The sequence below is a fragment of the Rutilus rutilus genome, assembly GCF_951802725.1.
Source record: "Rutilus rutilus genome assembly, chromosome: 5".
NCBI lineage: Eukaryota > Metazoa > Chordata > Actinopteri > Cypriniformes > Leuciscidae > Rutilus > Rutilus rutilus.
Window position 1 is genome coordinate 42,858,086 of NC_140213.1, and position 13,296 is coordinate 42,871,381.

Consider the following 13,296-nt stretch of genomic DNA (forward strand, 5'->3'; position numbering starts at 1 on the left):
TTGCAGAGAGAGAATCACTAAAGGAGCACATTAACCAATACAAAAAAGACAGTTTATGGTCTGCTCTGAGAGCCAGCCAATGAAACGAGTCGAGCTTCCCCAAAAGAACAAGCCGACCAATGAAATCACCGGCATTAAATTACAAGAATTTCAGGGCAGAGTAACCTGGACAAATTCTTTTGGAAGTAAACTGAAAAGGACACCAAGATTTAGATACTATACCTTAATATTGCACAAATAGTTCTACAGAATCTCAGAGTTGGGTGACAGAAGCATCGGCATGGCGTGGGAAAGAGAGAATGAGGTCAGGTACAGGGGGAAAGACAGAGAGCTTGAGGTCTTTGTACAACGTCACTCACATCCACATTACTGGCAGGTTTCCATTACAAGCCACTGGTGGGAAAGGTCATTGTGAGAACAACAAGATTCCATCTATTTATTTGCAGTGTAAGACCATTTGTCTATTGTTACAGTGTGCGCAAAGGGACATTTACACTATTAGCAAACACATTTGACCATGTTGTTTGGGAGTCACCTTAGCAACTGTGAAGAACCCCGAGACCATCTGAGCACTCGGCCTCTTAGTGTTGAATTCCTTTTCCTTCTGTTTGCAAATTTACATACTACGTGTGTACTAAATATCTAGTAAAACATAGGAATGCTCTACATATTAATTATATAACTTGCTCTTAACACAAGCCAAATTAATTACCAATAAAGTAAAAATAGATCACTAAAAATCAGTCGCTAAAATTGTAAGTGAGTCATCACAACATTAAGTACAGTATACAAAATGGATATTCATTTTAAGATTTGATAAAATGAAAAAAAATGTATATATATATATATATAAACACAGAGTGGAGTCCAAAAGAGACAACTAGAGCAAACTTTTTTCTTTTTTTTTACATTATCGGCATAAAAAATGTTTTACTTCCAAAACTTCCTTTTACTTAGAAATCTGACCTTTAAAAGAGTTATTAATCAAAGTCCCAAATAGAGCTGATTCTTAAATATTTCAACTTTTATTTTAAATCAAAACTTTAATATTTACATTATATTTCCCAAATTCCCCCCCCCCCCCCCCCCCCCAAAAAAAACAAAAAAAAATCTTTTGGACCCCAATTTATATTTTTAAAAAGCACCCTTCATCAGTGTTCATTAAGAAGGCCGTATGGAAGACCAGTAATATTTTGACTTAGAAATACAATATAGAGCGTCTAAAATACGCATTCTCAATAACTAGCTTTTCAAGCTCCACTTCATCCATGACATCAGTCTGGGGGTTCAAATCGGACATCTTCACTTTGAGGATTATCAACTTTAGCTTTTTTCTTTAAGTAGCAAGATAATTATAAGGAGACGTCTTTCATTTACCCAACGCAAGGGTTTCGCTGCTGGGGCTGATCGGCAGAAAGTCATGATGAGGAAGACACATCCCACTTTTAGCCTGAGCTGTTCAAAATAAAGCTCCTTAAAGGGCCAGGGATTATTATGAGTGAAATTTCTTTACTCGAGTCCTCTTCAACCTCCCACATGCACAGCTATATACGCTGCACGCACACACACACACACACACACACACACACACACACACACACACACACACGATATAGCCAAGGCAGGCTTGAATCATTAAACCAGCCGACACACATACTCACTCACACACGCTGTTTTTTCAAACCAGCAAGAGATTACAGAGCCATTAATTTCATTCATCATCCCCTCATAAGATGATTTCCGACATGGAGGAGGAGGCCAAAGAGAGCAGAACCAGCGGCGGTAAATCAGGGCTCAAACCCATTTTAGAAACACGATCACAATAATCAGAAGCAGTTGCTGCTTGAAAGCACAAAAATATGGCATGAATTGCAGATAAAGTGGTAAAATGGGTGGATTTACAGCTTTGTGTAGCAGAATGTTTTTGGACCAAAGAGATTTCACTATGCTACCAAATGTAACACCGCAGCTAATTAATAAAAAATAAGAAAATTCTAGCAATATATATTGTTACCAAGGAATAAACTGTCTATCATTTTGCTCCTGTATTTATATATAAATATATAGCACTATTGACACTTCAGTGTGATGAAACAGCATAAACGCAGAAAGCCGCGTCTCTCATCATGCGATCGCGAATTCATATCTCTTTCACGTCTTATTGCGCTTGAATGGTCAAAATGATGTCAAAATGCCCATCGTGTGGAGTATTCACGTAAACATAGCCGGTTATGTCTCAAGTGAAAGTAAACAGTTGGGTGTAAACTGGATGTGTATCAGTATAATGGACCCGTGCATTTGGTCTTAAAGTGACAGCAGCCTAATAAACCTGCAGCTCTGTGTCATTAATGTGAATCAAACTAACATTTTGCAACTTTTTTTAGCTTTAATAACTATGTGTCCACACTATGTACTTATTATAGTTATTACAATAACTGAGTAATAACGAGGTACTAACCCTGAACCTACCTCTAAACCAAACCTTACCCCATGTAGTTACTTTATATTAACCAGTACTTTCTTAGGTAGGTACACTGCAAGTACACATACTGTAAAATAAAGAGCAACAAGAATACATTTATATTTAATTCATACAGTGAAGACTATGCAATATTTCACTTATACATTTGAATATTAAATTACACTACGAACTACATGTTAAATAAACCTATTGCACCAGTAATTTTTCATGCATTTTCTTCTGTCCTATTGTTTGTAATTTGCTTTTTTCTTATTTTTCATAACAGAAATGAGATCAAATAACACAAAATAACTATATTGTGATATATGTCGTTAATCGTGAAATAACATTTCTCATATCTTGAAATAAGAATTTGGTCATATTGACACCCCGTAGACAGCCAGTGATCAGAATGCATTTTTGTAATCCAAGGGAAAAGTCATATGAGCAATATGACTTTTTTTTACGTTATTAGGGGTTCAAGCATGAAATGCTGAAACCCTATTGTAATTGTAAGGGTTTTTATTATTATTATTCTCCTCTAAAACGCATCGTGCGGCCCAAACCGTAAGTGCTGGAGACTTGAAACCTGGCCAGATGGTAGGCCTCAATTTAGGGACAACCTATCAGAGTATGACCCCGATTGGCCCATAAGTGGCGCTACAGCAACCAAAAGTACAAAATCGATCATAACTCTTAGAGTTACACCACTGTGATCCCTGGCTCAAGGCGGACAAAATGGCTATCTCCAATTTCGATTTAGGCAGGAAAAATGTTCTGCTATGTCGCATTTTGTCCAAAACCTACTTTTGCGAACTAGTCCCTGGTTTTTGGCCCGATCGGAACCAGACCAGTCTAGGACAATTCTCTGGACTCTCTAGATCAAAAGTTATTGAACTTTTGCATATGGGTGGCTGTAACAGGGTCATCACAAAAATTGATGAGCATATGTGTCATAATGTGGTGAGGAAGCATGCAGAGTTTCATGGAGATCGGACCATAGGTGGTGCTATAACTGGCAAAAAGCCTTCATTCTTATTAGGGGTTCAAGCATGAAATGCTGAAACCCTATTGTAATTGTAAGGATTTGTAAAACGGCATCGTGCAGGCCAAACCGTAAGGCCTAGAGACTTGAAACCTGGCGCTATAACTGGCAAAAAGCTTTAAAACCACATATTTCCTATGGTACATTGCCTGTATTGGCTGTAAATGGTCTTTTCCATCTATTATGTCAGTTGTTACATGCTTGCTAAATAAAACTTAATAACTTTTTATGCTTTTGTGCTTAAAGGCCTTAATTGCTTGAACCCCGATAAATGCTGCTTGCAGCTTTAATTATTATTTATTATTCTATTATAATATATATTCTATTGTTATTCTATTATATTGCAGTTATATTGAAGTGATTGAATTGAATTGAATATACTTTATTGTCTCATTTCTGGGAAATTTGATTTGGACTTCCATAGCACGGCTATAACATTAACATGTAAAATGTGTGTCATCAGCGGCATATATATAAAGTATATATATTTATAAAAATAACTACATTGGAATTGCATTTGGAGAGATGGTGCCTTGATTTTCATTGCAGGCCCTGTAAAATCTTTCTAAATGTGCTTGAGTGATCCGAGAGAAAAGTACTTGCTGTTTGCACGGTAAACACACTCATGTTTTACACTGTGGGATCATTCACCTAGAAATAACAGCATGTTCTTCTGCAAATGGCTGACACACAATTCTTTTTTCCTCTAAAACGCAAGACTGCACCTCGAAAGCATTTCCTCAACACATTTTATGGTTAGAAAGAGCAATATGGCAATGGGTTTCAGAGATGCATCTTCAGCATGGTTGAGTGCACTTGCAATTAGAGCTAATTAGACTTCCAGGGTACCAGAACACAAGAAGTGATAAGTAGAGATGCCCACATGTCCTCACAGGAATATGAAGCCGGAAAGTCAAGGAACCCATTGAATAACACATAGAAAAGCTTCATGGCAAACCTTAAAAGCACAAATACTCCACTATTTGTGTTTGTGTTCAGAGGACAATTACATGCGTGTGCTAATTTGTGTTTCTCTTTCTCTCTGATTCCCTCTCAACCCACTCGCACAAACACACTCTCATCACGTTCTCACCGTTAACTGCAGCCTAGCCGTGGTTGTGTGTGTGCTTTTTCGCTGTGACCTGTAGATGTGAGAAGCTTATAAATTGCCTGCAATCACTGAGAACAACAGCGAGGGAGAGGGACGCGAAGAGCTGCCGCCTCAGTGAAATTCAAATAGCTTCTGCAAGGGCATCTTATGATGAGAGCTCACTCTTCCCTCAGAGTCAGAGATAGAGAGACAATACATAATTCATGCCAGCTGAACATCTAGGGTCATACGCTAGTCATGGCAAACTTTTTTAGGCAAAAGACTGATGCACTTATTTTTATTCCATTAGGAAGATCTGAAGATTTAGGTGTGATTTACAATATCAAAATGATCACAATGAATCCTAAGAGAAAGCCTATCGTTCATATTTTATTTCTTTACGAATGAAAACAAAACTGTGAGAGATGGACGCGCAGTCCTTCATATACAAGCACAATAAGTTCTCCACAATTTTTTTTAAAGATATTTTCAATTTTGGCACAGCTGAATGATTGACACCTACAGTATAAAAAAAAAAGTGAGTCAAAAACTGTGGAAATGAGGCCTATGAGAACTTTTTTCACTGTATGCTTATAGTGAAAAAAGTTTGAGTTGGTTCTTGTAAAGATTATACATCATTTTTTTAGATTTTTAAAGTTTTTCCCAAATTAATTTTATTTAAATTATTTATTTATCTAAATTATTAAATTATTTATTTATTTTTCCCAAATTAATTGTATTTAAATTATTTATTTATCAAAATTATTAAATTATTTATTTTATTAAAATGATTTTTATTTATTTATTTTCTATGCAGATGTTAACCAAGGATACGTTTACACGACAAAGATGTACTAAAAACTGAAACGTTTTTCCTTCGCATTTTCGCGTACAGGTGATAATGCCGGAAAATGACCCCAAAAATGCTTTTTTGACGAAAATGTATTATTCTGCCAGGCCAGTAGTTGGCGATGTCACTTTGTAAAGAAACACTACGTGCCTATAGACTGTAGTTTACAGTCTGTAGTTTTTCCATTTTTGTAGTTTACACGAAGTTGATAAAGATATCGTTTTCAAAAACTTGCGGAAACGTTGTTTTCCGTTTTTATTTAGAAAATGTGTTTTTCTTCATATAGCAATAATGTACTTGTTGCAAAAAACTAAACAAATAAATAAATAAAAACTTACAAAGTCCGTTTTTTTTTCCCCAATATTGTGCAGCCCTACATGGAATATAGTGCAACAGTCATATGGATTATTGTTATGGTACATTTATGATGCTTTATTGTTTATTAATATATGATGTATTCATGTTTGAAGTCTGGCAGCCCCTGGTCATCATATACTTTCACTGTATGGAAGCATCATCATCCTGATGGGTTTGAGAGAGATGTTTTTGTAATGACATGAGGAAGATTTTAATTCATTTAATTCAGGCGAACTCTCCCTTTAAATGGAGCCCGAGTTAAAGGAGAACTCCGGTCAATTTTAACATCCTGTTTTCGGTCGAAGTCCACAGTAGTCGATTGTTGAGTTCACGCGAGTGATCATAGGTACTAAACCTATGCGCGTGAACTCGACAATCGACTACTGTGGACTTCGACCGAAAACAGGATGTAAATACAGGTATGTGCACTGGCTGAATGAGCATCATTTTTTATATATTTCTTTCACATCTACTGCAGTCAGATTCACCCGCGTTCACTCCGAAGGAATCACTCACATGACCTGTGCACTTGTAATGACACATCAAGGATGTTAAGAGGCTAAAAGCAGGTTTAAAACTTGCCCCATTGAAGTCAACAGGGTGCACATTTTAAAAAGAGGATAACACGTTGTAGGCAACACCGTTTTTTGTCGTTGTTCTCTGTACTGACAGCACTCCAAATGTACAAAAAAATGAGCTCAATGTTAAAATTGACCGGAGTTCTCCTTTAAGCAAATGCGTAACATAAATAAACCCGGCAAGTAAAGTCTGTATAGTCAGCATTTCTGAGCATCACATTAGCTGCAATATGCTACACTTAACACATTTAATTTCCCCACATCACACCTTCAGTTTCACGATCGTTCCAGCATGGAAACATGGGTAGCATTTTGAAAAGCACATTAGCGGCATTAAGCGAACCACCGAGCTGCTGTTAAATATGAAGAGTGTGTTTGCTGATTGACAAAAGAAACACACAAGCTAGGCCAATTCACAAGCAGGTCTGAAGCCACCGGGGAGCTTTAAAGGAAACGATGAAAGCACTTCCTGGAGGGAATGAATCTCAGTATAGTGGGAACAAGATATTTGGGGTAAAGAGGGAGGGAGCGAGGGAGAGAATAAAAGGCTGACCTAGATCCGCCTTTCACTTGCTCCTTCCCCCGGAGTAGGTGTCCTGAACCCCGAGGACGAGCTGGCAGGACTGCAGCGAGTACAGAGGGAGCAGCGGAGGGCGGAGAGGACGATAAACAATGACTGTGCACTCTCAACCTCTGCTGCTCAAGCTTCTATGGGTTGTTCCCCTGGCCACATCCTTGCAGAGGAAGAAAGAAAAGCTGGCAGCTTGCATGCTCTGTCACAGTCTCTCCTCCATTACGTCAACACAGCAGTGCTGCACACGGCACACGGCACACACACCTGCTGCTGGCTGCTCACCTCCCTGCCTGGCACTCACTACACACACACACGGCCCACCGATACAATCAGCACTCACAGACTCAACAAACCAGATTGGAAAACTTCTATGATTTACTTTAAAGTGGTGCTGATGCCCATATGACATAATAATGACAATATATTCACAATATAATCCAATTTTGCCCATTGTTTAACTTCAAATATCTGACAACAGACAATGTGCACTTTTGGCAAGGAGGACAATTGTTCATTGTTAGTTGTTAAATGGCTAATTGGGAAAAATTATTGGTAACAATATATTTATACAGTATAAGGTTTCATTTGTTAACATTAGATAACTACAATGCTGCATTAGTTAACATTAACTAATAGGGCTGCACAATATATCGAAATATCGCGATATGCAGCTTGCAATAACTGGGGTCATGAACAAAAGACAAAGAGAAAATCACTCACTGCTCTTGGCTGAATAACTTTTGTAGCTTTAAAGGTATAGCGGAGGATTTTTTACTTCCGGGTGGATCACCTATACTATTGGTCCTCCTAATTGTCAATCATTCTGGTGAATCAATCAAACTTATTCAAAAAGTGGAGAGGGCGGGTCTTATCTAAAATTCGGAAAGATCCTCCGCTATACCTTTAATAAGAATCAGTATTTATTTAATCCATACAGTGAAAACTAAGCAGTGTTTTATTTTTACATTTGATTATTCAGTTTCTGTTTTTGAATAAACCTAATGTAGGATAACCTGAACCCCTAAACCCCGAGGTTTACACTGATGTTAAAATAACACTTCTTACAGTAAAACACTGATGTTCACTTTCAGAAGTTGTAGGGATGTTTTCTTGTCACAAAAAGAATGTGAAACATGTATGTAGGTTATATAATTTTAAATATATTTTAAATATAATTTACGTTTATTTTACATTATCGTATCGCATATCGAATATCGCATTATTTAATGAGTTATCGCATATCGCACTTTTCTTCAATATCGTGCAGCCCTATTAACTAACAATGAAAAACGCTTCTAAAGCTTTTATTATTCTTAGTTAATGTTAATTTCAACATTTAGTTATACATTATTAAAATCAAAAGTTGTCTGGTAATATTATTAAATGGACCTGAGCAGACAAAAATCTAACAATGAACAGTTGGATTTTTATTAGCTAACGTTAACAAAGATTAATAAATACTGTAACTATACATAGCATATTGTTAATTAATGTTAGTTAATGCATTATTACTGTACCTAATTGTAAAGTGTTACTAAATTATTTTAACTAAAACTATTTTAACTAATAAAAAATAATTAAATTAAATTATTACTGTAAAAATGTTTATAACTTTTACAGAAAAAAAAAATTTGTTAGGGCGAAAAATTGTAAAATGTCATTTTTATGTTTGTGTCCACATGTGAGAACTGGTCACGTTTTATGTACTGTGCATGAATTCTGATTCATCATGTGGCTTTCTGTTTTACCAGCTGTATGTTGACAGTACATTTGGAGTTAAAAAGCAGCTTTTGGAAGTTTAGTACATTTGATATATTATATCACTTAATGAAATATATAATTGTCACTGTGAATTTGCGCCAATTACAGCTGGCAGTTTTTATCATAAATGTAACCGTTTTTTTATATATATATATATATAATCTGTAGCACAAAATAATAATGGCTTTAAAGTAATGATATCATTCAGAAACCAAAATCTGCCTTTTTTGTACTTTTGTGCTATATTTAAAAAACAAGACATAAAATCATCCACATTTACAGTATTACATAGGATGTCGTCATATATTTTAGTGAGCCAAGAAAATGTCTTAAGACACGTTTAAGAGCCGTCAGAACATGATCACTCAGAATTGTCATCACAAGGATTGAGAAATCATTCCTGCATTTGATATTTTTTTCCATTTTACTTAAAACCTTCTCGCTTGTACTGTAAAACCATCCCGACAGCCCTTTAAACATCAACAGGTCAACACAATGTTGGATTGTGGCAATAAAACAAACACTCGTTCCTCATAAAGTCTTCCCTCGGATGGCTCTTGAAAAATTCCTCCCTTTTTTCCCTTCTTCTAATCCTCTCTAACACGCAATGATTGTCTTGATGTGTGTAAACCGTATGAAAGCCCTGAGGGAGTGTGTGTGTCATCTAGGAGCCACAGTCCTCTCAGACTTCTGAAGGCTGAGAAATAGGATGCTCTCAGATTGACTGTAATAGAAAGCGATCTGCCGGCTCCCGTTTCATTTCGAGCTACACATGAAACAAAGGCTTCCTCAAAGAAAGACAAACAGCTCCATGCAAGAAAACATGTGTGTCTGAGTCTCCTATTAAAATAAATCGCACCTGTCTCGGTTAATTATCTCTTATTAAACAACTTTTTATTGATATTATTCAGAAAAAAAAAATTGGAACCTGGAAAGATTTAACCACGTATTTAGGACTTAGGAAACCAAATATAATAATTCAAGATTCAACCACTGAAAAACTTGTATCGGTCAATCACTAATATGAATATTGTGTGGGATTTTATTTGAAAACTCTTCTCATAAGCAAAATTTCTCAAATGTCTCACATTTTATAAATAAATAAAAAACTAAATCAAATAAAAAAAAAAACATGAAAACATGTACTACTGTCATAAAGTAATGATATATATATATACACAGTATAAATATATCTCTGTGTTTTTGAAAGAAAAAAAAAGAGGGATCCCAAAAATAACAAAAAATATCATCTTTGTTGCATTAACCTAATCCATAGTTTTATGCATAATCTGTTTCTTTATATGAAGTTAATAGAATAATTAGCTTGTGTACAGTATCATGACATACAGTTTTTGGGCTAAATCTTCCATGTTTGACATTACACAACATAATTTTATGAAAAATTCATAAATATTCCTACCAAAATAGGCAAAACTGTGTGCCCCTGTAAAAACTCCAACAATGTTCATCAAAAAGAAATAAGGAATTTAAACTGTGGCAATTTTCTTCTAGAAACAAACTTTGTTGTATTATTTTCATGTTATTAATGTGAAGCTGCTTTGATACAATCTGTATTGTAAAAAGCGCTATATATATATAAAGGTGACTTGACTTGACTAGACTATTTCTCTTCAGGACAGCAGGGTAATAAAACAGACCTTCTCTCAAAATATTATATAAAAACTACCTTTACAAGAGCAAGTAATGTTTCAATAAAGAAATATGAAATGGGAAAACTACTATTAATGTTGCATCTTTGATACCAATCTTTCATTTGAAAGCCACGTTTCCAGCATCTGTAAAACCGCATTCTTCCATCTTAAAAATGTATCTAAATTACGACTTATGCTTTCAAGGAAAAATGCAGAACAGTTAGTTCATGCATTCATGACCTCAAGGCTAGATTGTTGTAATGCTAACCCATAATGTAATTATGGGTGGTTGCCCTGCACGCATAATAAACAAACTCCAGTTGGTCCAAAACGCAGCAGCTCGAGTTCTCACTAGAACCAGAAAGTATGACCGTATAAGCCCGGTTCTGTCAACACTGCATTGGCTCCCTATTAAACACTAAATGGTTTCACTCCCCAGTACTTGAGCGAGCTCTTAACGCATTATAGTCCTTCACATCTATTGCGATCTCAAAACTCTGGCCAGTTGATAATACCTAGAATATCAAAATCAACTGCTGGCGGTAGATCCTTCTCCTATTTAGCACCTAAACTTTGGAACAGTCTTCCTAACATTGTCCGGGAAGCAGACACACTCTGTCAGTTTAAATCTAGACTAAAAACGCATCTCTTTTACCTGACATTTATATAGAACGTTATACATATCTATTATTCAAATCAATCAAATGATTATTATGCTGCATAAATTAGATCAGCCGGAACTGGGGACACTTCCTATAACACCTGATGTACTCGTTACATCAAAAGAAGAATGGCATCTACGCTAATGTTAGTCTTTCTGTTTATTCCGCGGTTTACTGAAGTCAGCCGGATCCGGGCCGTATCCAGATCAGATGGTGGACCTGCGCCTGGACCCTGAGGTGCCAGCCTCATCAGCCCTGTGAAGGCCTCATCGACACGACAGCCATCGGCACTGATCCTCAACAAACTCGTCTCCATACCGGCGTGATGACTCCAAATCCAGATGGAACTGGATAATATTCTGAATGTTCTGATCCAATCTGACTTCTGACCTGTAATGCTGCATGAATCATAATCATACACTGTTCGTTCATTGGCCAGAGGAGAACTGAGCCTGGGTTCTCCCAAGGTTTTTTTTTCTCCATTCTGTCACGTGTGTCTCCTGAAGGAGTTTTGGTTCCTTGCCACTGTTGCCTTGGCTTTTGGCTTAATTAGTTGGGGACATTTAATATTCAGCAATATTAATGATCTGCCTTACTTCAGGTGGACGATGACGCAATTTTCTTCTAGAAACAAACTGTATTAATTTTCATGTTTTCACTGTGAAGCTGCTTTTATACAATCTGTATTGTAAACAGTGCTATATAAATGAAGGTGACTTGACTTGACATGGATCATTGAGAACAATGCTACAATTCTACAAGCTACAATTGAAAAGAGTGAAATAATTGGGTTTGGTTGTTTCCGTATCCCCAGTGTTTATGATGTAACCCTCCGTTCATCCCGGAGTAACAGACCTCCCATAATCTGCCGGATTTCACAGACTCCTGTCCAGCCAGTGCTTAGCAGCCAGCCATCCGTGCTGCTTTAATAAACTGCTTGATTTACAAGCGCCCAAGGGGCAGTTTTGGAGACCAAAGCATACATTATTAATGGATGTGTAGTGTTGACATCATGCCAGAATCCATACAACACTTTCCTGCTTATGGAGCAATTCCAATACTATGATAATAAACTGTAAAGGGGACACATGCATTTCACATAAATAGATCCTCTGAAGTCGGTCCTGATGTTTTTACTCCAGTCTCAGATACTCAGTCCAGACATAGAGTGATGCTGATGTGCATGCAGAATTTGCTTTCATTGTGTCTTTCTTCCTGAAGCTGTCATTCTGTAGAAAATCTAAAAAAAATACTTTTTGTAAAGAATGATAGACTTTGGTGCCACTTTATATGGAAGGGTTAGTTCACCAAAAAACGATAATTATCCCGTCAGGTTAAAGTTCACTCTTCGGCCAGAACTATAGTTTATAAAGTTATAAATATGGATATTTTTCTTACAAAATGCATTACTTTGCTTCAGAAGGCCTTTATTAATCCCTATACGGATTACTTTTATGATGGATGGATGGATGGTACCAAAAAAAAAATGGTACCATTCACTCCCATTATAAAGCTTGGAAGCCAGATATGTTTTTAATATAACTCGTGTTTGTGTTGTGTTTGGCTGAAAGAAGAAAGTCATATACACCTAGGATGGCTTGAGGGAGAGTAAATCATGGGATAGTTTTCATTTTTGGGCGAACTAACCCTTTAAGTGTCTTTAATATTGACATTGTTTGATAAAATGCAGTTATTGTGTGTGAAAATGTGTGAATGTAATTAATTTCTGTAATTACATCTATAATCTATAATTACATTATTGACCCTACACTTTTAACTACCCTTAAGCCTAACCATCCCACAAAACCTGTCCCTAAACTTACCTGTATCCCATCTCAATAGCAGCTAAAGTGTTTAGCAATGCAACATGAACACAAATTTTACTTATGTAAGTGCATAGTAGTTAAAGACACCTAATATAAAAGTACACTACTCCTTTACACCAAAACATCCCTCAGGACGTTCCCAAACCATCTCGAACCTACCCATTATGGGTCCACACATATTTGAGAGTGCCCTTATAGAGCTTATGGAAAAGAAACAGGTCGTTTAAAATACACAAAGCTATTTAAATAAACAGACCAGATTCCAGTATAGCAGCACTTCAGTGTGTGGTGTTCTGATTTATGGGAATGCAACACATCATCAACAATAGTCATGAAGGATGAGAGCAAAACAAGCCCGAAAACAATCTGTTGTTGTAAGACTTTTTCGATTGAAACGAGCATTGCAGCACTTAGAAGTAACCTGCCGGGTTTAGGGGGGA

At 36.5% G+C, this 13,296-nt stretch overlaps 1 protein-coding gene across 6 annotated transcripts in view; it reads right to left on the reverse strand.

Annotated features, from left to right (window-relative positions):
* Positions 1 to 13,296, reverse strand: part of frmd5a (FERM domain containing 5a) — a 107,727-nt gene that overhangs the window by 92,805 nt on the left and 1,626 nt on the right. The gene's annotated exons all lie outside the window — the stretch shown is intronic.